A 27,107-nucleotide genomic window follows, 5' to 3' on the forward strand; every position below is an offset into this window, starting at 1 on the left:
ACAGACTGGGCGATTGGGCGGATAAATGGCAGATGCACTATAATGTGGACAAGTGCGAAGTTATCCACCTTGGGTGCAGGAACGGGAGGGCAAATTATTATTTAAATGGCAATAGATTGGGAGAGGGGGAAGTACAGAGAGACCTGGGTGTTCTTGTACACCAGTCACTGAAGGCGAGCATGCAGGTGCAACAGGCGGTCAAGAAGGCAAACGGTATGCTGGCCTTCATAGCAAAAGGGTTAGAATACAGGAACAGGGATACCTTGCTGCAGCTGTACAGGGCACTGGTGAGACCACACCTCGAGTACTGTGTACAGTTTTGGTCGCCTCATCTGAGGAAGGATGTTCTTGCCATGGAGGGGGTGCAGCGGCGATTCACCAGGCTGATACCAGGAATGGCGGGAATGACCTATGAGGAGAGACTATGTAGTTTAGGGATGTACACACTGGAGTTTAGAAGATTGAGAGGGGACCTCATAGAAGTGTATAAAATTCTGACAGGTCTAGACAGACTGGATGCAGAAGGAATGTTTCCCTTGGCGGGTGAGAACAGAACTAGAGGACATAATTTAAGGATAAGGGCTAAACCATTTAGGACAGAGATGAGGGGGAATTTCTTCACTCAGAGAGTGGTGAACCTGTGGAACTCATTGCCACAGAGGGCAGTGTACGCCAGCTCATTAAATATATTTAAGAGGGAATTAGATATATTTCTACGGGCAAAAGGGGTTAAGGGTTACGGAGAGAAGGCGGGGACGGGATACTGAATTAAAGGATCAGCCATGATCTCATCGAATGGCGGAGCAGGCACGAAGGGCCGAATGGCCTACTCCTGCTCCTATCTTCTATGTATCTATGTATCTATGTACCACATCACACAACCTGAATCACCACATCACACACACCCCGAATCACATCACACACACCCCGAATCACATCAAACACACCCCGAATCACATCACACACAACCCGAATCACCACATCACACACACCCCGAATCACCACCACACCCTGAATCACCACATAACACACACCCCGAATCACCACATCACACACACCCCGAATCACATCACACACACCCCGAATCACATCACACACACCCCGAATCACATCACACACAACCCGAATCACATCACACACACCCTGAATCACCACATCACACACACCCCGAATCACCACATAACACACACCTCGAATCACATCACCCACACCCCGAATCACATCACACACACCCCGAATCACCCCTCACACACAGCCCGAATCACATCACACACACCCCGAATCACCACATCACACACACCCCGAATCACCACATCACACACACCCCGAATCACATCACACGCAACCCGAATCAGCACATCACACACACCCCGAATCACCCCTCACACACAGCCCGAATCACATCACACACACCCCGAATCACCACATCACACACACTCCGAATCACCACATCACACACACCCCGAATCACCACATCACACACACCCCGAATCACCACATCACACACACCCCGAATTACATCACACACACCCCGAATCACCCCATCACACACACCTCGAATCACCCCATCACACACACCCCGAATCATCACATCACATCACATACAACCCGAATCACCCCAACACACACACCCCGAATCACCACATCACACACAACCCAAATCACCACATCAGACGCACCCCGAATCACCCCATCACACGCACCCCGAATCACCACATCACACACAACCCGAATCACCCCTCACACACACCCCGAATCACCTCTCACACAAATGAATCACCCTTCACACACACCCCGAATCACATCACACACATCCCGAATCACCACATCATACACAACCCGAATCACCCCATCACACACGCCCCGAATCACCCCATCACACACACCCCGAATCACCCCATCACACACACCCCGAATCACCCCATCACACACACCCCGAATCACATCACACACACCCCGAATCACCCCTCACACACACCCCGAATCACCACATCACACGCACCCAGAATCACCCCATCACAAACACCCCGAATCACCCCATCACACACACCCCGAATCACCCCATCACACACACCCCGAATCACCCCATCACACACACCCCGAATCACATCACACACACCCCGAATCACCCCATCACACACACCCCGAATCACCACATCACACACACCCCGAATCACATCACACACACCCCGAATCACCCCTCACACACACCCAGAATCACAGCACACACACCTCGAATCACAGCACACACACCTCGAATCACATCACACACACCCCAAATCACATCACACACACCCCGAATCACCCCTCACACACCCTGAATCACATTACACACACCCCGAATCACATCACACACAACCCGAATCACCACATCACACACAACCCGAATCACCACATCACACACACCCCGAATCACCACATCACACACACCCGCAATCACAGCACACACACCCCGAATCACATGACACACACCCCGAATCACATCACACACACCCCGAATCACCACATCACACTCACCCCGAATCACCCCTCACACACAACCCGATTCACCACATCACACACACCCCAAATCACCACATTACACACACCCTGAATCACCAAATCACACGCACCCCGAATCACCACATCACACACACCCCGAATCACCACATCACACACAACCTGAATCACATCACACAACCTGAATCACATCACACAACCTGAATCACCACATCACACACCCCGAATCACCACATCACACACACCCCGAATCACATGACACACACCCCGAATCACATCAAACACACCCCGAATCACATCACACACACCCCGAATCACATCACACACAACCCGAATCACATCACACACACCCCAAATCACCCTTCAAACACAACCCGAATCACCACATCACACACACCCCGAATCACATTACACACACCCCGAATCACATCACACACCCTGAATCACCACATAACACACACCCTGAATCACCACAACACACACCCTGAATCACCACATAACACACACCCCGAATCACCACATCACACACACCCCGAATCACATCACACACACCCCGAATCACATCACACACACCCCGAATCACCACATCACACACACCCCGAATCACATCACACACACCCCGAATCTCCCCTCACACACACCCCGAATCACATCACACACAACCCGAATCACCACATCACACACACCCCACATCACCACGTTACACACACCCCGAATCCCCACATTACACACAACCCGAATCACCACATCACACACACCCCGATTCACCACATCACACACAACCCGAATCACATCACACACACCCTGAATCACCCCTCACACACCCTGAATCACATCACACGCACCCCAAATCACCACATCACACACACCCCGAATCACATCACACACACCCCGAATCCACATCACACACACCCCGAATCACATCACACACACCCCGAATCACATCACACACACCCCGAATCACATCACACACACCCCGAATCACCCCTCACACACACCCCGAATCACATCACACACACCTCGAATCAACCCATCACACACACCCCGACTCATCACATCACATACACCCCGAATCACATCACACACACCCCGAATCACCCCATCACACACACCCCGAATCACCACATCACACACAACCCGAATCACCTCTCACACAAATGAATCACATCACACACAGATCACAGAAATCACAGAAAACCCACAATGCAGATAGAGGCCATTTCGGCCCATCGAGCCTGCACCGACACATATCCCACCCGATCCCCGTAACCCCTACACCAACACATATCCCACCCTATCCCCGTAACCCCACGTATTTAATCCCCCTAACACTAAGGGTCAATTTATCATAGCCAATCAACCTAACCCGCACATCTTTGGACTGTGGGAGGAAACCGGAGCACCCGGAGGAAACCCACGCAAACACGGGGAGAATGTGCAAACTCCACACAGACAGTCGCCCGAGGCCGGATTCGAACCCGGGTCCCTGGCGCTGTGAGGCAACAGTGCTAACCACTATGCCACCGTGCTGCCCACACATCCCGAATCACCACATCACACACAACCCGAATCACCCATCACACACACCCCGAATCACCCCATCACACACACCCCGAATCACATCACACACACCCCGAATCACCACATCACACACCCCGAATCACCACATCACACGCACCCCAAATCACCCCATCACACACACCCCGAATCACCCCATCACACATACCCCAAATCACCACATCACACACCCCGAATCACCCCATCACACACCCCCCAAATCACCCCATCACACACACCCCGAATCCCCACATCACACGCACCCCAAATCACCCCATCACACACACCCCGAATCCCCACATCACACACACCCCGAATCCCCACATCACACACACCCCGAACCACTACATCACGCACATCCCGAATCACCCCTCACACACACCCAGAGTCACATCACACATCCCGAATCACAGCACACACACATCGAATCACATCACACACACAACCCGAATCACATCACACACACCCCGAATCACCACATTACACACACCCCGAATCACCACATCACACACAACCCGAATCACCACATCACACACACCCCGAATCACCACATCACACACACCCCGAATCACATCACACACACCCCGAATCACATCACACACACCCCGAATCAGCACATCACACACACCCCGAATCACCACATCACACACACCCCGAATCACATCACACACAGCCCGAATCACATCACACACACCCAGAATCACCACATCACACACACCCCGAATCACATCACACACAGCCCGAATCACATCACACACACCCCGAATCAGCCCTCACACACACCCCGAATCACTTCACACACACCCCGAATCACATCACACACACCCCGAATCACATCACACACAACCCGAATCACATCACACACATCCCGAATCACATCACACACACCCCGAATCACATCACACACACCCCGAATCACCCCTCACACACACCCCGAATCACTTCACACACACCCCGAATCACATCACACACACCCCGAATCATCCCTCACACACCCCGAATCACTTCACACACACCCCGAATCATATCACACACACCCCGAATCACCACATCACACACACGCCGAATCATCACATCACACACACCCCGAATCACATCACACACCCCGAATCACATCACACACACCCCGAATCACCACATCACACACACCCCGAATCACATCACACACACCCCGAATCACCCCTCACACACACCCCGAATCACCACATCACACACACCCCGAATCACATCACACGCAACCCGAATCACCACATCACACACACCCCGAATTACATCACACACACCCCGAATCACCCCATCACACACACCTCGAATCACCCCATCACACACACCTCGAATCACCCCATCACACACACCCCGAATCATCACATCACATCACATACACCCCGAATCACCCCAACACACACACCCCGAATTACCACATCACACACAACCCAAATCACCACATCACACGCACCCCGAATCACCCCATCACACACACCCCGAATCACCACATCACAAACAACCCGAATCACCCCTCACACACACCCCGAATCACCTCTCACACAAATGAATCACCCTTCACACACACCCCGAATCACCACATCACACACAACCCGAATCACCCCATCACACACACCCCGAATCACCCCATCACTCACACCCCGAATCACATCACACACACCCCGAATCACCCCTCACACACACCCCGAATCACCACATCACACACACTCCGAATCACCACATCACACGCACCCCGAATCACCCCATCACACACACCCCGAATCACCCCATCACTCACACCCCAAAACACCCCATCACACACACCCGGAATCACCACATCACACATTCCCCGAATCACCACATCACACACACCCCGAATCCCCACATCACACACACCCCGAATCACCACATCACACACACCCCGAATCACCCCTCACACACACCCAGAATCACAGCACACAAACCTCGAATCACAGCACACACACCTCGAATCACAGCACACACACCTCGAATCACATCACACACACCCCAAATCACATCACACACACCCCGAATCACCCCTCACACACAACCCAAATCACCACATCACACACACCCCGAATCACCACATCACACACACCCCGAATCACAACACACACACCCCGAATCACATGACACACACCCCGAATCACCACATCACACACAACCCGAATCACCACATCACACACACCCTGAATCACCACATCACACACACCCCGAATCACCACATTACACACACCCCGAATCACCCCTCACACACAACCCGAATCACCACATCACACACACCCCGAATCACCACATTACACACACCCTGAATCACCAAATCACACGCACCCCGAATCACCACATCACACACACCCCGAATCACATCACACACAACCTGAATCACCACATCACACAACCTGAATCACCACATCACACACACCCCGAATCACCACATCACACACACCCCGAACCACATCACACACACCCCGAATCACATCACACGCACCCCGAATCACATCACACACAACCCGAATCACATCACACACACCCTGAATCACCACATCACACACACCCCGAATCACCACATAACACACACCTCGAATCACATCACCCACACCCCGAATCACATCACACACACCCCGAATCACCCCTCACACACAGCCCGAATCACATCACACACACCCCGAATCACCACATCACACACACTCCGAATCACCACATCACACACACCCCGAATCATCACATCACACACACCCCGAATCACCACATCACACACACCCCGAATCACATCACACGCAACCCGAATCAGCACATCACACACACCCCGAATCCCCACATCACACACACCCCGAATTACATCACACACACCCCGAATCACCCCATCACACACACCTCGAATCACCCCATCACACACACCCCGAATCATCACATCACATCACATACAACCCGAATCACCCCAACACACACACCCCGAATCACCACATCACACACAACCCGAATCACCCCTCACACACACCCCGAATCACCTGTCACACAAATGAATCACCCTTCACACACACCCCGAATCACATCACACACATCCCGAATCACATCACACACAACCCGAATCACCCCATCACACACGCCCCGAATCACCCCATCACTCACACCCCGAATCACCCCATCACACACACCCCGAATCACCCCATCACACACACCCCGAATCACATCACACACACCCCGAATCACCCCTCACACACACCCCGAATCACCACATCACACGCACCCAGAATCACCCCATCACAAACACCCCGAATCACCCCATCACACACATCCCAAATCACCCCATCACACACACCCCGAATCACCCCATCACACACACCCCGAATCACCCCATCAGACACACCCCGAATCCCCACATCACACACACCCCGAATCACATCACACACACTCCGAATCACCCCTCACACACACCCAGAATCACAGCACACACACCTCGAATCACAGCACACACACCTCGAATCACATCACACACACCCCAAATCACATCACACACACCCCGAATCACCCCTCACACACCCCGAATCACATTACACACACCCCGAATCACCACATCACACACAACCCGAATCACCACATCACACACAACCCGAATCACCACATCACACACACCCCGAATCACCACATCACACACACCCGCAATCGCAGCACACACACCCCGAATCACATGACACACACCCCGAATCACATCACAGACACCTTGAATCACCACATCACACTCACCCCGAATCACCCCTCACACACAACCCGAATCACCACATCACACACACCCCGAATCACCACATTACACACACACTGAATCACCAAATCACACGCACCCCGAATCACCACATCACACACACCCCGAATCACCACATCACACACAACCTGAATCACATCACACAACCTGAATCACATCACACAACCTGAATCACCACATCACACACACCCCGAATCACCACATCACACACACCCCGAATCACATGACACACACCCCGAATCACATCAAACACACCCCGAATCACATCACACACACCCCGAATCACATCAAACACACCCCGAATCACATCACACACAACCCGAATCACATCACACACACCCCAAATCACCCTTCAAACACAACCCGAATCACCACATCACACACACCCCGAATCACATTACACACACCCCGAATCACATCACACACCCTGAATCATCACATAACACACACCCTGAATCACCACAACACACACCCTGAATCACCACATAACACACACCCCGAATCACCACATCACACACACCCCGAATCACATCACACACACCCCGAATCACCACATCACACACACCCCGAATCACATCACACACACCCCGAATCTCCCCTCACACACACCCCGAATCACATCACACACAACCCGAATCACCACATCACACACACCCCACATCACCACGTTACACACACCCCGAATCCCCACATTACACACAACCCGAATCACCACATCACACACACCCCGAATCACCACATCACACACAACCCGAATCACATCACACACACCCTGAATCACCCCTCACATATCCTGAATCACATCACACGCACCCCGAATCACCACATCACACACACCCCGAATCACCACATCACACACACACCCCGAATCACATCACACACACCCCGAATCCACATCACACACACCCCGAATCACATCACACACACCCCGAATCACATCAAACACACCCCGAATCACATCACACACACCCCAAATCACCCCTCACACACAACCCGAATCACCACATCACACACACCCCGAATCACCACATTACACACACACCGAATCACCACAACACACACCCTGAATCACCACATAACACACACCCCGAATCACCACATCACACACACCCCGAATCACATCACACACACCCCGAATCACCCATCACACACCTCGAATCACATCACCCACACCCCGAATCACATCACACACCCCGAATCACCCCTCACACACACCCCGAATCACATCACACACACCTCGAATCACCCCATCACACACACCCCGACTCATCACATCACATCACATACACCCCGAATCACCCCATCACACACACCCCGAATCACATCACACACACCTCGAATCACCCCATCACACACACCCCGACTCATCACATCACATCACATACACCCCGAATCACCACATCACACACAACCCAAATCACCACATCACACGCACCCCGAATCACCCCATCACACACACCCCGAATCACATCACACACACCCCGAATCACCCCATCACACACACCCCGAATCACCACATCACACACAACCCGAATCACCTCTCACACAAATGAAACACATCACACACAGATCACAGAAATCACAGAAACCCCACAATGCAGATAGAGGCCATTTCGGCCCATCGAGCCTGCACCAACACATATCCCACCCGATCCCCGTAACCCCTACACCAACACATATCACACCCTATCCCCGTAACCCCTACACCAACACATATCCCACCCTATCCCCGTAACCCCACGTATTTAATCCCCCTAACACTAAGGGTCAATTTATCATAGCCAATCAACCTAACCCGCACATCTTTGGACTGTGGGAGGAAACCGGAGCACCCGGAGGAAACCCACGCAAACACGGGGAGATTGTGCAAACTCCACACAGACAGTCACCCGAGGCTGGATTCGAACCCGGGTCCCTGGCGCTGTGAGGCAACAGTGCTAACCACTATGTCACTGTGCTGCCCACACATCCCGAATCACCACATCACACACAACCCGAATCACCCATCACACACACCCCGAATCACCCCATCACACACACCCCGAATCACATCACACACACCCCGAATCAACCCATCACACACACCCCGAATCACATCACACACACCCCGAATCACCCCATCACACACACCCCGAATTACCACATCACACACCCCGAATCACCACATCACACGCACCCCAAATCACCCCATCACACACACCCCGAATCACCCCATCACACACACCCCAAATCACCCCATCACACACACCCCGAATCCCCACATCACACACACCCCGAATCACTACATCACGCACACCCCGAATCACCCCTCACACACACCCAGAGTCACATCACACATCCCGAATCACAGCACACACACATCGAATCACATCACACACACCCAAAATCACATCTCACACACTCCGAATCACCCCTCACACACAACCCGAATCACATCACACACACCCCGAATCACCACATTACACACACCCCGAATCACCACATCACACACAACCCGAATCACCACATCACACACACCCCGAATCACCACATCACACACACCCCGAATCACAGCACACACACCCCGAATCACATCACACACACCCCGAATCACCACATCACACACCCCGAATCACATCACACACACCCCGAATCACCCCATCACACACACCCCGAATCATCCCATCACACACACCCCGAATCAGCACATCACACACACCCCGAATCACCACATCACACACACCCCGAATCACATCACACACACCCCGAATCACATCACACACACCCCGAATCACCCCTCACACACCCCGAATCACTTCACCCACACCCCGAATCACATCACACACACCCCGAATCAGCCCTCACACACACCCCGAATCACTTCACACACACCCCGAATCACCCCTCACACACAACCCGAATCACATCACACACAACCCGAATCACATCACACACACCCCGAATCACATCACACACACCCCGAATCACCCCTCACACACACCCCGAATCACTTCACACACACCCCGTATCACATCACACACACCCCGAATCACCCCTCACACACACCCCGAATCACCCCTCACACAACCCGAATCACATCACACACACCCCGAATCACCCCTCACACACAACCCGAATCACATCACACACAACCCGAATCACATCACACACACCCCGAATCACCCCTCACACACACCCCGAATCACTTCACACACACCCCGTATCACATCACACACACCCCGAATCATCCCTCACACACCCCGAATCACTTCACACACACCCCGAATCATATCACACACACCCCGAATCACATCACACACAACCCGAATCACCACATCACACACACCCCAAATCATCACATCACACACACGCCGAATCATCACATCACACACCCCGAATCACAGCACACACACCCCGAATCACCGCATCACACACACCCCGAATCACATCACACACACCCCGAATCACCCCTCACACACCCCGAATCACCCCTCACACACACCCCGAATCACATCACACACACCCCGAATCACATCACACACACCCCGAATCACCACATCACACACACCCCGAATCACCACATCACACACACCCCGAATCACATCACACGCAACCCGAATCACCACCTCACACACACCCCGAATTACATCACACACACCCCGAATCACCCCATCACACACACCTCGAATCACCCCATCACACACACCCCGAATCATCACATCACAAACAACCCGAATCACCCCTCACACACACCCCGAATCACCTCTCACACAAATGAATCACCCTTCACACACACCCCGAATCACCCCATCACTCACACCCCGAATCACCTCATCACACACACCCCAAATCACCCCATCACACACACCCCGAATCACATCACACACACCCCAAATCACCCCTCACACACACCCCGAATCACCACATCACACGCACCCCGAATCACCCCATCACACGCACCCCGAATCACCCCATCACTCACACCCCAAATCACCCCATCACACACACCTGGAATCACCACATCACACATTCCCCGAATCACCACATCACACACACCCCGAATCCCCACATCACACACCCCCCGAATCACCACTCACACACACCCAGAATCACAGCACACAAACCGCGAATCACAGCACACACACCTCGAATCACAGCACACACACCTCGAATCACATCACACACCCCAAATCACATCACACACACCCCGAATCACCCCATCACACACACCCCGAATCACATCACACACACCCCGAATCACCCCATCACACACACCTCGAATCACCCCATCACACACACCCCGAATCATCACATCACATCACATCCACCCCGAATAACCCCAACACACACACCCCAAATCACCACATCACACACAACCCAAATCACATCACACGCACCCCGAATCTCCCCATCGCACACACCCCGAATCACATCACACACACCCTGAATCACCCCATCACACACACCCCGAATCAGCACATCACACACAACCCGAATCACCCCTCACACACCCCGAATCACATCACACACACCCCGAATCACCTCTCACACAAATGAATCACCCCATCACACACACCCCGAATCACCCCATCACACACACCCCGAATCACCCCATCACACACACCCCGAATCACCCCATCACACACACCCCGAATCACCCCATCACACACACCCCGAATCACCACATCACACACACACCAAATCACCACATCACACGCACCCCGAATCACCACATCACACACACCCGGAATCACCACATCACACACACCCCGAATCACCACATCACACACAACCTGAATCACATCACACAACCTGAATCACATCACACAACCTGAATCACCACATCACACACACCCCGAATCACCACATCACACACACCCCGAATCACATGACACACACCCCGAATCACATCAAACACACCCCGAATCACATCACACACACCCCGAATCACATCACACACAACCCGAATCACATCACACACACCCCAAATCACCCTTCAAACACACCCCGAATCACCACATCACACACACCCCGAATCACATTACACACACCCCGAATCACATCACACACCCTGAATCATCACATAACACACACCCTGAATCACCACAACACACACCCTGAATCACCACATAACACACACCCCGAATCACCACATCACACACACCCCGAATCACATCACACACACCCCGAATCACATCACACACACCCCGAATCTCCCCTCACACACACCCCGAATCACATCACACACAACCCGAATCACCACATCACACACACCCCACATCACCACGTTACACACACCCCGAATCCCCACATTACACACAACCCGAATCACCACATCACACACACCCCGAATCACCACATCACACACAACCCGAATCACATCACACACACCCTGAATCACCCCTCACATGTCCTGAATCACATCACACGCACCCCGAATCACCACATCACACACACCCCGAATCACCACATCACACACACACCCCGAATCACATCACACACACCCCGAATCCACATCACACACACCCCGAATCACATCACACACACCCCGAATCACATCACACACACCCCGAATCTCCCCTCACACACACCCCGAATCACATCAAACACACCCCGAATCACATCACACACACCCCAAATCACCCCTCACACACAACCCGAATCACCACATCACACACACCCCGAATCACCACATTACACACACACCGAATCACCACAACACACACCCTGAATCACCACATAACACACACCCCGAATCACCACATCACACACACCCCGAATCACATCACACACACCCCGAATCACCCATCACACACCTCGAATCACATCACCCACACCCCGAATCACATCACACACCCCGAATCACCCCTCACACACACCCCGAATCACATCACACACACCTCGAATCACCCCATCACACACACCCCGACTCATCACATCACATCACATACACCCCGAATCACCCCATCACACACACCCCGAATCACATCACACACACCTCGAATCACCCCATCACACACACCCCGACTCATCACATCACATCACATACACCCCGAATCACCACATCACACACAACCCAAATCACCACATCACACGCACCCCGAATCACCCCATCACACACACCCCGAATCACATCACACACACCCCGAATCACCCCATCACACACACCCCGAATCACCACATCACACACAACCCGAATCACCTCTCACACAAATGAAACACATCACACACAGATCACAGAAATCACAGAAACCCCACAATGCAGATAGAGGCCATTTCGGCCCATCGAGCCTGCACCAACACATATCCCACCCGATCCCCGTAACCCCTACACCAACACATATCACACCCTATCCCCGTAACCCCTACACCAACACATATCCCACCCTATCCCCGTAACCCCACGTATTTAATCCCCCTAACACTAAGGGTCAATTTATCATAGCCAATCAACCTAACCCGCACATCTTTGGACTGTGGGAGGAAACCGGAGCACCCGGAGGAAACCCACGCAAACACGGGGAGATTGTGCAAACTCCACACAGACAGTCACCCGAGGCTGGATTCGAACCCGGGTCCCTGGCGCTGTGAGGCAACAGTGCTAACCACTATGTCACCGTGCTGCCCACACATCCCGAATCACCACATCACACACAACCCGAATCACCCATCACACACACCCCGAATCACCCCATCACACACACCCCGAATCACATCACACACACCCCGAATCAACCCATCACACACACCCCGAATCACATCACACACACCCCGAATCACCCCATCACACACACCCCAAATCACCCCATCACACACACCCCAAATCACCCCATCACACACACCTGGAATCACCACATCACACATTCCCCGAATCACCACATCACACACACCCCGAATCCCCACATCACACACCCCCCGAATCACCACTCACACACACCCAGAATCACAGCACACAAACCTCGAATCACAGCACACACACCTCGAATCACATCACACACCCCAAATCACATCACACACACCCCGAATCACCCCATCACACACACCCCGAATCACATCACACACACCCCGAATCACCCCATCACACACACCTCGAATCACCCCATCACACACACCCCGAATCATCACATCACATCACATCCACCCCGAATAACCCCAACACACACACCCCAAATCACCACATCACACACAACCCAAATCACATCACACGCACCCCGAATCTCCCCATCGCACACACCCCGAATCACATCACACACACCCTGAATCACCCCATCACACACACCCCGAATCAGCACATCACACACAACCCGAATCACCCCTCACACACCCCGAATCACATCACACACACCCCGAATCACCTCTCACACAAATGAATCACCCCATCACACACACCCCGAATCACCCCATCACACACACCCCGAATCACCCCATCACACACACCCCGAATCACCCCTTCACACACACCCCGAATCACCCCATCACACACACCCCGAATCACCACATCACACACACACCAAATCACCACATCACACGCACCCCGAATCACCACATCACACACACCCGGAATCACCACATCACACACACCCCGAATCACCACATCACACCACACACACCACATCACACACACAGTGGAAAAAGTGCTAGTAGGTGAGCACTTTGGTGATAGTGACCATAATATGGTAAGATTTAAGGTGGTCATGGAAAAGGACAGGGATGGGCCGGAAATAAAGGTTCTAAATTGGGGGAAGGCCGATTTTAATAGGATAAGGCAGGATCTGGCCAAAATGGACTGGGATCAGCTACTTGTAGGAAAATCCGCATCGGAGCAATGGGAGGCTTTCAGAAGGGAGATTGAGATCATACAAGGGCAACATGTTCCCATAAATGTCAAGAGTGGTTCCAAAAACCACAGGGAACCGTGGATGTCAGGGGATATACGGGAATGGATTAGGAAAAAAAGGAGGGCTTTTGGTAGATACAAAAGGCTAAAGACGGAGGAAGCCCTAGAGGAGTACCAAAAGTGCAGGGGGATACTTAAAAAAGAAATTAGGAGATCAAGGAGGGGCCATGAAATAACACTGGCGAGCAAAATAAAGGAAAATCCGAAGATGTTTTATAAGTATATTAAGGGTAAAAGGATAACTAGGGAAAAAATAGGGCCCATTAGGGACAAAAGTGGCAATCTGTGTGTGGAGCCGGAAGATGTAGGAGGGGTTCTAAATGAATTTTTTGCATCTGTTTTCACTATGGAGAAGGACGATGTAGACATAGAAATAGGGCGGGGGGACTGTGATATGCTCGAACATATTAACATCGAGAGGGAGGAGGTATTGGCGGTTTTAGCTGGCCTAAAAATGGATAAATCCCCAGGCCCGGATGAAATGTACCCCAGGCTGCTGTGTGAGGCAAAGGAGGAGATTGCGGGGGCTCTAACACATATATTCAGGACCTCTCTGGCCACAGGGGATGTGCCAGAGGACTGGAGAACCGCTAATGTAGTACCATTATTCAAGAAGGGTAGTAGGGAAAAACCGGGGAACTACAGGCCAGTGAGCCTAACATCAGTGGTAGGAAAATTACTGGAAAAAATCCTGAGGGACAAAATTTGTCTCCACTTGGAGAGGCAAGGATTAATCAGGGATAGTCAACATGGCTTTGTCAAGGGAAGATCATGTCTGACTAATTTGATTGAATTTTTTGAGGGGGTGACTAGGTGTGTGGATGAGGGTAACGCAGTGGATGTGGTATACATGGATTTCAGTAAGGCCTTCGATAAAGTCCCGCACAGGAGACTGGTCAAGAAGGTAAGAGCCCATGGAATCCAGGGTGCCTTGGCACATTGGATACAAAACTGGCTTAGTGGCAGAAGGCAGAGGGTGATGGTCGAAGGTTGTTTTTGTGACTGGAAACCTGTGGCCAGTGGGGTACCACAGGGATCGGTGCTGGGTCCCTTGCTGTTTGTGGTCTACATTAATGACTTGGATATGAATGTAAAGGGTATGATCAGTAAATTCGCGGATGATACTAAAATTGGTAGGGTGGTAAATAGCGAGGAGGGTAGCCTCAGTCTGCAGAACGATATAGATGGGTTGGTCAGATGGGCGGAACAGTGGCAAATGGAATTTAACCCGGAAAAGTGCGAGGTGATGCACTTTGGGGGGTCTAACAAGGCAAGGGAATACACAATGAAGGGAAAGACCCTAGGCAAGACGGAGGGTCAGAGGGATCTGGGTGTGCAGGTACACAGATCCCTGAAGGCGGCGGAACAGGTGGATAAGGTGGTAAAAAAGGCATATGGGATACTTGCCTTCATTAGCCGAGGCATAGAATATAAGAGCAAGGAGGTTATGATGGAGCTGTATAAAACACTGGTTAGGCCACAGCTGGAATATTGTGTGCAGTTCTGGTCGCCACACTACAGGAAGGATGTGATCGCGTTAGAGAGGGTGCAGAGGAGGTTCACCAGGATGTTACCAGGGCTGGAGCGCTTCAGCTATGAAGAGAGACTGGGCAGATTGGGTTTGTTTTCCTTGGAGCAGAGGAGGCTGAGGGGGGACATGATTGAGGTGTACAAAATTGTGAGGGGCATAGATAGGATGGATGCTGAGGAGCTTTTCCCCTTAGTAGAGGGGTCAATAACTAGGGGGCATAGATTCAAGGTAAAGGGCGGGAGGTTTAGAGGGGATTTGAGAAAGAACTTTTTCACCCAGAGGGTGGTTGGAGTCTGGAACTCACTGCCTGAAAGGGTTGTGGAGGCAGAAACCCTCACAACATTTAAGAAGCATTTGGATGAGCATTTGAAATGCCATAGCATACAAGGCTACGGGCCAAATGCTGGAATATGGGATTAGATTAGACAGGGCTTGATGGCCGGCATGGACACGATGGGCCGAAGGGCCTCTATCCATGCTGTATTACTCTATGACTCTATGACTCTATGACCCCGAATCACCCCATCACACACACCCCGAATCACATCACACACACGCCGAATCACCCCATCACACACACCCCGAATCACCCCATCACACACACCCCGAATCACATCACACACACGCCGAATCACCCCATCACACACACCCCGAATCACCCCATCACACACACCCCGAATCACCCCATCACACACACCCTGAATCCCCACATCACACACACCCCGAATCACCACATCACGCGCACCCCGAATCACCCCTCACACACACCCAGAATCACATCACACATCCCGAATCACAGCACACACACATCGAATCACATCACACACACCCCAAATCACATCACACACACCCCGAATCACCCCTCACACACAACCCGAATCACCACATCTCACACACACCCCGAAGCACCACATTACACACACCCCGAATCACCACATCACACACAACCCGAATCACAGCACACACACCCCGAATCACATCACACACACCCCGAATCACCACATCAAACACAACCCGAATCACATCACACACCCCGAATCACCACATCACACACACCCTGAATCACCCCTCACACACAACCCGAATCACCACATCACACACAACCTGAATCATCACATCACACAACCTGAATAACCACATCGCACACACCCCGAATCACCACATCACACACACCCCGAATCACATCACACACACCCCGAATCACATCACACACACCCCGAATCACCCCTCACACACAACCCGAATCACCACATCACACACACCCCGAATCACCACATTACACACACCCCGAATCACCACAACACACACACCCTAAATCACCACATAACACACACCCCGAATCACATCACACACACCCCGAATCACATCACACACACCTCAAATCACCACATCACACACACCCCGAATCACATCACACACACCGCGCATTACCCCTCACACACCCCGAATCACCACATCACACACAACCCGAATCACATCACACACACCCTGAATCTCCACATCACACACACCCCGAATCACCACATAACACACACCCCGAATCACATCACACACACCCCGAATCACATCACACACACCCCAAATCACCACATCACACACACCCCGAATCACAGCACACACACCCCGAATCACATCACACACACCCCGAATCACCACATCACACACACCCCGAATCACATCACACACACCCCGAATCACCCCATCACACACACCCCGAATCACCACATCACACACACCCCGAATCACCACATCACACACACCCCGAATCACCCCATCACACACACCCCGAATCACCACATTACACACACCCCGAATCACATCACACTCACCCCGAATCAACCCATCACACACACCCCGAATCACAGCACACACACCCCGAATCACACCTCACACACCCCGAATCACATCACACATACCCCGAATCTCATCACACACACCCCGAATCACCACATCACACACACCCCGAATCACATCACACACACCCCGAATCACCACATCACACACACCACGAATCACCACATCACACACACCCCGAATCACCCCTCACACACACCCTGAATCACCACATCACACACACCCCGAATCACATCACACACACCCCGAATCACCCCATCACACACACGCCGAATCACCACATCACACACACCCCAAATCATCACATCACACACACCCCGAATCATCACATCACACACACCCCGAATCACCACATCACACACCCCGAATCACATCACACACAACCCGAATCACCACATCACACACACCCCGAATCACATCACACACACCCCAAATCACCTCTCACACACCTCGAATCGCCACATCACACACACTCCGAATCACCACATCACACACACCCCGAATCACCACATCACACACACCCCGAATCACCACATCACACACCCCGAATCACATCACACGCAACCCGAATCAGCACATCACACACACCCCGAATCCCCACATCACACACACCCCGAATTACATCACACACACCCCGAATCACCCCATCACACACACCTCGAATCACCCCATCACACACACCCCGAATCATCACATCACATCACATACAACCCGAATCACCCCAACACACACACCCCGAATCACCACATCACACACAACCCAAATCACCACATCAGACGCACCCCGAATCACCCCATCACACACACCCCGAATCACCACATCACACACAACCCGAATCACCCCTCACACACACCCCGAATCACCTCTCACACACACCCCGAATCACATCACACACATCCCGAATCACCACATCACACACAACCCGAATCACCCCATCACACACACCCCGAATCACCCCATCACTCACACCCCGAATCATCCCTTCACACACACCCCGAATCACCCCATCACACACACCCCGAATCACATCACACACACCCCGAATCACCCCTCACACACACCCCGAATCACCACATCACACGCACCCAGATTCACCCCATCACACACACCCCGAATCACCCCATCACACACACCCCAAATCACCCCATCACACACACCCGGAATCACCACATCACACATTCCCCGAATCACCACATCACACACACCCCGAATCACATCACACACACCCCGAATCACCCCATCACACACACCCCGAATCACCCCATCACACACACCCCGAATCCCCACATCACACACACCCAGAATCACAGCACACACACCTCGAATCACAGCACACACACCTCGAATCACATCACACACACCCCAAATCACATCACAAACACCCCGAATCACCCCTCACACACACCCCGAATCACATTACACACACCCCGATCACCACATCACACACAACCCGAATCACCACATCACACACACCCCGAATCACCACATCACACACACCCCGAATCACAGCACACACACCCCGAATCACATGACACACACCCCGAATCACCACATCGCACACACCCCGAATCACCACATCACACACACCCCGAATCACCCCTCACACACAACCCGAATCACCACATCACACACACCCCGAATCACCACATTACACACACCCTGAATCACCAAATCACACGCACCCCGAATCACCACATCACACACACCCCGAATCACCACATCACACACAACCTGAATCACATCACACAACCTGAATCACCACATCACACACACCCCGAATCACATGACACACACCCCGAATCACATCAAACACACCCCGAATCACATCACACACACCCCGAATCACATCACACACACCCCGAATCACATAACACACACCCCGAATCACCCCTCACACACACCCCGAATCACATCACACACAACCCGAATCACCACATCACACACACCCCACATCACCACGTTACACACACCCCGAATCCCCACATTACACACAACCCGAATCACTACATCACACACACCGAATCACCACATCACACACAACCCGAATCACATCACACACACCCTGAATCACCCCTCACACACCCTGAATCACATCACACACACCCTGAATCACATCACACACACCCCGAATCACCACATAACACACACCTCGAATCACATCACCCACACCCCGAATCACATCACACACACCCCGAATCACCCCTCACACACACCCCGAATCACATCACACACACCTCGAATCACCCCATCACACACACCCCGAATCATCACATCACATGCACCCCGAATCACCCCAACACACACACCCCGAATCACCACATCACACACAACCCAAATCACCACATCACACGCACCCCGAATCACCCCATCACACACACCCCGAATCACATCACACACACCCCGAATCACCCCATCACACACACCCCGAATCACCACATCACACACAACCCGAATCACCTCTCACACAAATGAATCACCCTTCACACACACCCCGAATCACATCACACACAGATCACAGAAATCACAGAAACCCCACAATGCAGACAGAGGCCATTTCGGCCCATCGAGCCTGCACCGACACATATCCCACCCAATCCCCGTAACCCCTACACCAACACATATCCCACCCGATCCCCGTAACCCCTACACCAACACATATCCCACCCTATCCCCGTAACCCCACGTATTTAATCCCCCTAACACTAAGGGTCAATTTATCATAGCCAATCAACCTAACCCGCACATCTTTGGACAGCGGGAGGAAACCGGAGCACCCGGAGGAAACCCACGCAAACACGGGGAGATTGTGCAAACTCCACACAGACAGTCGCCCGAGGCTGGATTCGAACCCGGGTCCCTGGCGCTGTGAGGCAACAGTGCTAACCACTATGTCACCGTGCTGCCCACACATCCTGAATCACCACATCACACACAACCCGAATCACCCATCACACACACCCCGAGTCACCCCATCACACACACCCCGAATCACATCACACACACCCCGAATCACCACATCACACACCCCGAATCACCACATCACACGCACCCCAAATCACCCCATCACACACACCCCGAATCACCCCATCACACACACCCCAAATCACCCCATCACACACACCCCGAATCACTACATCACGCACACCCCGAATCACCCCTCACACACACCCAGAGTCACATCACACATCCCGAATCAGAGCACACACACATCGAATCACATCACACACACCCCAAATCACATCTCACAAACCCCGAATCACCCCTCACACACAACCCGAATCACATCACACACACCCCGAATCACCACATTACACACACCCTGAATCACCCCATCACACACACCCCAAACCACCCCATCACACACACCCTGAATCCCCACATCACACACACCCCGAATCACCCCATCACACACACCCTGAATCACCCCATCACACACACCCCAAACCACCCCATCACACACACCCCGAATCCCCACATCACACACACCCCGAATCACTACATCACGCACATCCCGAATCACCCCTCACACACACCCAGAGTCACATCACACATCCCGAATCACAGCACACACACATCGAATCACATCACACACACGCCAAATCACATCTCACACACCCCGAATCACCCCTCACACACAACCCGAATCACATCACACACACCCCGAATCACCACATTACACACACCCCGAATCCCCACATCACACACACCCCGAATCACTACATCACGCACATCCCAAATCACCCCTCACACACACCCAGAGTCACATCACACATCCCGAATCACAGCACACACACATCGAATCACATCACACACACGCCAAATCACATCTCACACACCCCGAATCACCCCTCACACACAACCCGAATCACATCACACACACCCCGAATCACCACATTACACACACCCCGAATCACCACATCACACACAACCCGAATCACCACATCACACACACCCCGAATCATCACATCACACACACCCCGAATCACAGCACACACACCCCGAATCACATCACACACACCCCGAATCACCACATCACACTCACCCCGAATCACATCACACACACCCCGAATCACCCCATCACACACACCCCGAATCACCACATCACACACACCCCGAATCACCACATCACACACACCCCGAATCTCCCCATCACACACACCCCGAATCACCACATTACACACACCCCGAATCACATCACACTCACCCCGAATCAACCCATCACACACACCCCGAATCACATCACACACACCCCGAATCACACCTCACACACCCCGAATCACCACATCACACATACCCCGAATCTCATCACACACACCCCGAATCACCACATCACACACACCCCGAATCACATCACACACACCCCGAATCACCACATCACACACACCCCGAATCACCACATCACACACACCCCGAATCTCCCCTCACACACACCCTGAATCACCACATCACACACACCCCGAATCACATCACACACACCCCGAATCACCACATCACACACACCCCAAATCATCACATCACACACACCCCGAATCATCACATCACACACACCCCGAATCACCACATCACACACCCCGAATCACATCACACACAACCCGAATCACCACATCACACACACCCCGAATCACATGACACACACCCCGAATCACCTCTCACACACACCGAATCACCACATCACACACACTCCGAATCACCACATCACAGACACCCCGAATCACCACATCACACACACCCCGAATCACCACATCACATACACCCCGAATCACCACATCACACACACCCCGAATCACATCACACGCAACCCGAATCAGCACATCACACACACCCCGAATTACATCACACACACCCCGAATCACCCCATCACACACACCTCGAATCACCCCATCACACACACCCCGAATCATCACATCACATCACATCACATACAACCCGAATCACCCCTCACACACACCCCGAATCACCTCTCACACAAATGAATCACCCTTCAAACACACCCCGAATCACATCACACACATCCCGAATCACCACATCACACACAACCCGAATCAGCCCATCACACACACCCCGAATCACCCCATCACTCACACCCCGAATCACCCCGTCACACACACCCCGAATCACCCCATCACACACACCCCGAATCACATCACACACACCCCGAATTACCCCTCACACACACCCCGAATCACCACATCACACGCACCCAGAATCACCCCATCACACACACCCCGAATCACCCCATCACACACACCCCAAATCACCCCATCACACACACCCGGAATCACCACATCACACATTCCCCGAATCACCACATCACACACACCCCGAATCACATCAAACACACCCCGAATCACCCCATCACACAAACCCCGAATCACCCCATCACACACACCCCGAATCCCCACATCACACACACCCCGAATCACCTCTCACACACCCCGAATCACCCCTCACACACACCCAGAATCACAGCACACACACCTCGAATCACCACATCACACACACCCCAAATCACCCCATCACACACACCCCGAATCACCCCATCACACACACCCCAAATCACCCCATCACACACACCCCGAATCACCCCATCACACACACCCCGAATCACCCCATCACACACACCCCGAATCCCCACATCACACACACCCCGAATCACATCACACACACCCCGAATCTCCCCTCACACACACCCAGAATCACAGCACACACACCTCGAATCACAGCACACACACCTCGAATCACATCACACACACCCCAAATCACATCACACACACCCCGAATCACCCCTCACACACACCCCGAATCACATTACACACACCCCGAATCACCACATCACACACAACCCGAATCACCACATCACACACACCCCGAATCACCACATCACACACACCCGGAATCACAGCACACACACCCCGAATCACATGACACACACCCCGAATCACCACATCACACACACCCCGAATCACCACATCACACACACCCCGAATCACCCCTCACACACAACCCGAATCACCACATCACACACACCCCGAATCACCACATCACACACAACCTGAATCACATCACACAGCCTGAATCACATGACACAACCTGAATCACCACATCACACACACCCCGAATCACCACATCACACACACCCCGAATCACATGACACACACCCCGAATCACATCAAACACACCCCGAATCACATCACACACACCCCGAATCACATCAAACACACCCCGAATCACATCACACACAACCCGAATCACATCACACACACCCCAAATCACCCCTCACACACAACCCGAATCACCACATCACACACACCCCGAATCACATTACACACACCCCGAATCACCACATCACACACCCTGAATCACCACAACACACACCCTGAATCACCACATATCACACACCCCGAATCACCACATCACACACACCCCGAATCACATCACACACACCCCGAATCACATCACACACACCCCGAATCACCACATCACACACACCCCGAATCACATCACACACACCCCGAATCTCCCCTCACACACGCCCCGAATCACATCACACACACCCCGAATCACCCCATCACACACACCCTGAATCACCACATTACACACACCCTGAATCACCACATCACACACACCCCAAATCATCACATCACACACACCCCGAATCATCACATCACACACACCCCGAATCACCACATCATACACCCCGAATCACATCACACACAACCCGAATCACCACATCACACACACCCCGAATCACATCACACACACCCCGAATCACCTCTCACACACCCCGAATCACCACATCACACACACTCCGAATCACCACATCACACACCCGCCGAATCACATCACACGCAACCCGAATCAGCACATCACACACACCCCGAATCCCCACATCACACACACCCCAAATTACATCACACACACCCCGAATCACCCCATCACACACACCTCGAATCACCCCATCACACACACCCCGAATCATCACATCACATCACATACAACCCGAATCACCCCAACACACACACCCCGAATCACCACATCACACACAACCCAAATCACATCAGACACACGCCGAATCACCCCATCACACACACCCCGAATCACCACATCACACACAACCCGAATCACCCCTCACACACACCCCGAATCACCTCTCACACAAATGAATCACCCTTCACACACACCCCGAATCACATCACACACATCCCGAATCACCACATCACACACAACCCGAATCACCCCATCACACACACCCCGAATCACCCCATCACTCACACCCCGAATCACCCCATCACACACACCCCGAATCACCCCATCACACACACCCCGAATCACATCACACACACCCCGAATTACCCCTCACACACACCCCGAATCACCACATCACACGCACCCAGAATCACCCCATCACACACACCCCGAATCACCCCATCACACACACCCCAAATCACCCCATCACACACACCCGGAATCACCACATCACACATTCCCCGAATCACCACATCACACACACCCCGAATCACATCACACACACCCCGAATCACCCCATCACACACACCCCGACTCACCCCATCACACACACCCCGAATCCCCACATCACACACACCCCGAATCACATCACACACACCCCGAATCACCCCTCACACACACCCAGAATCACAGCACACACACCTCGAATCACAGCACACACCCCGAATCACATCACACACACCCCGAATCACCCCTCACACACACCCCGAATCACATTACACACACCCCGAATCACCACATCACATACAACCCGAATCACCACATCACACACACCCCGAATCACATTACACACACCCCGAATCACCACATCACACACCCTGAATCACCACAACACACACCCTGAATCACCACATAACACACACCCCGAATCACCACATCACACACACCCCGAATCACATCACACACACCCCGAATCACCACATCACACACACCCCGAATCACATCACACACACCCCGAATCTCCCCTCACACACACCCCGAATCACATCACACACAACCCG

General features: G+C 52.5%; 1 long non-coding RNA gene across 1 annotated transcript in view; it reads right to left on the reverse strand.

Moving 5' to 3' along the window:
• Positions 1 to 268: 268 nt before the first annotated feature.
• The window catches only part of LOC147113746 (uncharacterized), a 119,105-nt gene continuing 92,266 nt past the window's right edge, over positions 269 to 27,107 (reverse strand). The window contains exon 3 of the long non-coding RNA XR_015079265.1: positions 269 to 409. This is a non-coding gene — a long non-coding RNA (uncharacterized LOC147113746). The remainder of the gene's footprint in view (positions 410 to 27,107) is intronic.

This window comes from Somniosus microcephalus, chromosome 8 (assembly GCF_052327205.1).
Source record: "Somniosus microcephalus isolate GS21.2 chromosome 8, FLI_Smic_1.0, whole genome shotgun sequence".
Classification (NCBI taxonomy): domain Eukaryota; kingdom Metazoa; phylum Chordata; class Chondrichthyes; order Squaliformes; family Somniosidae; genus Somniosus; species Somniosus microcephalus.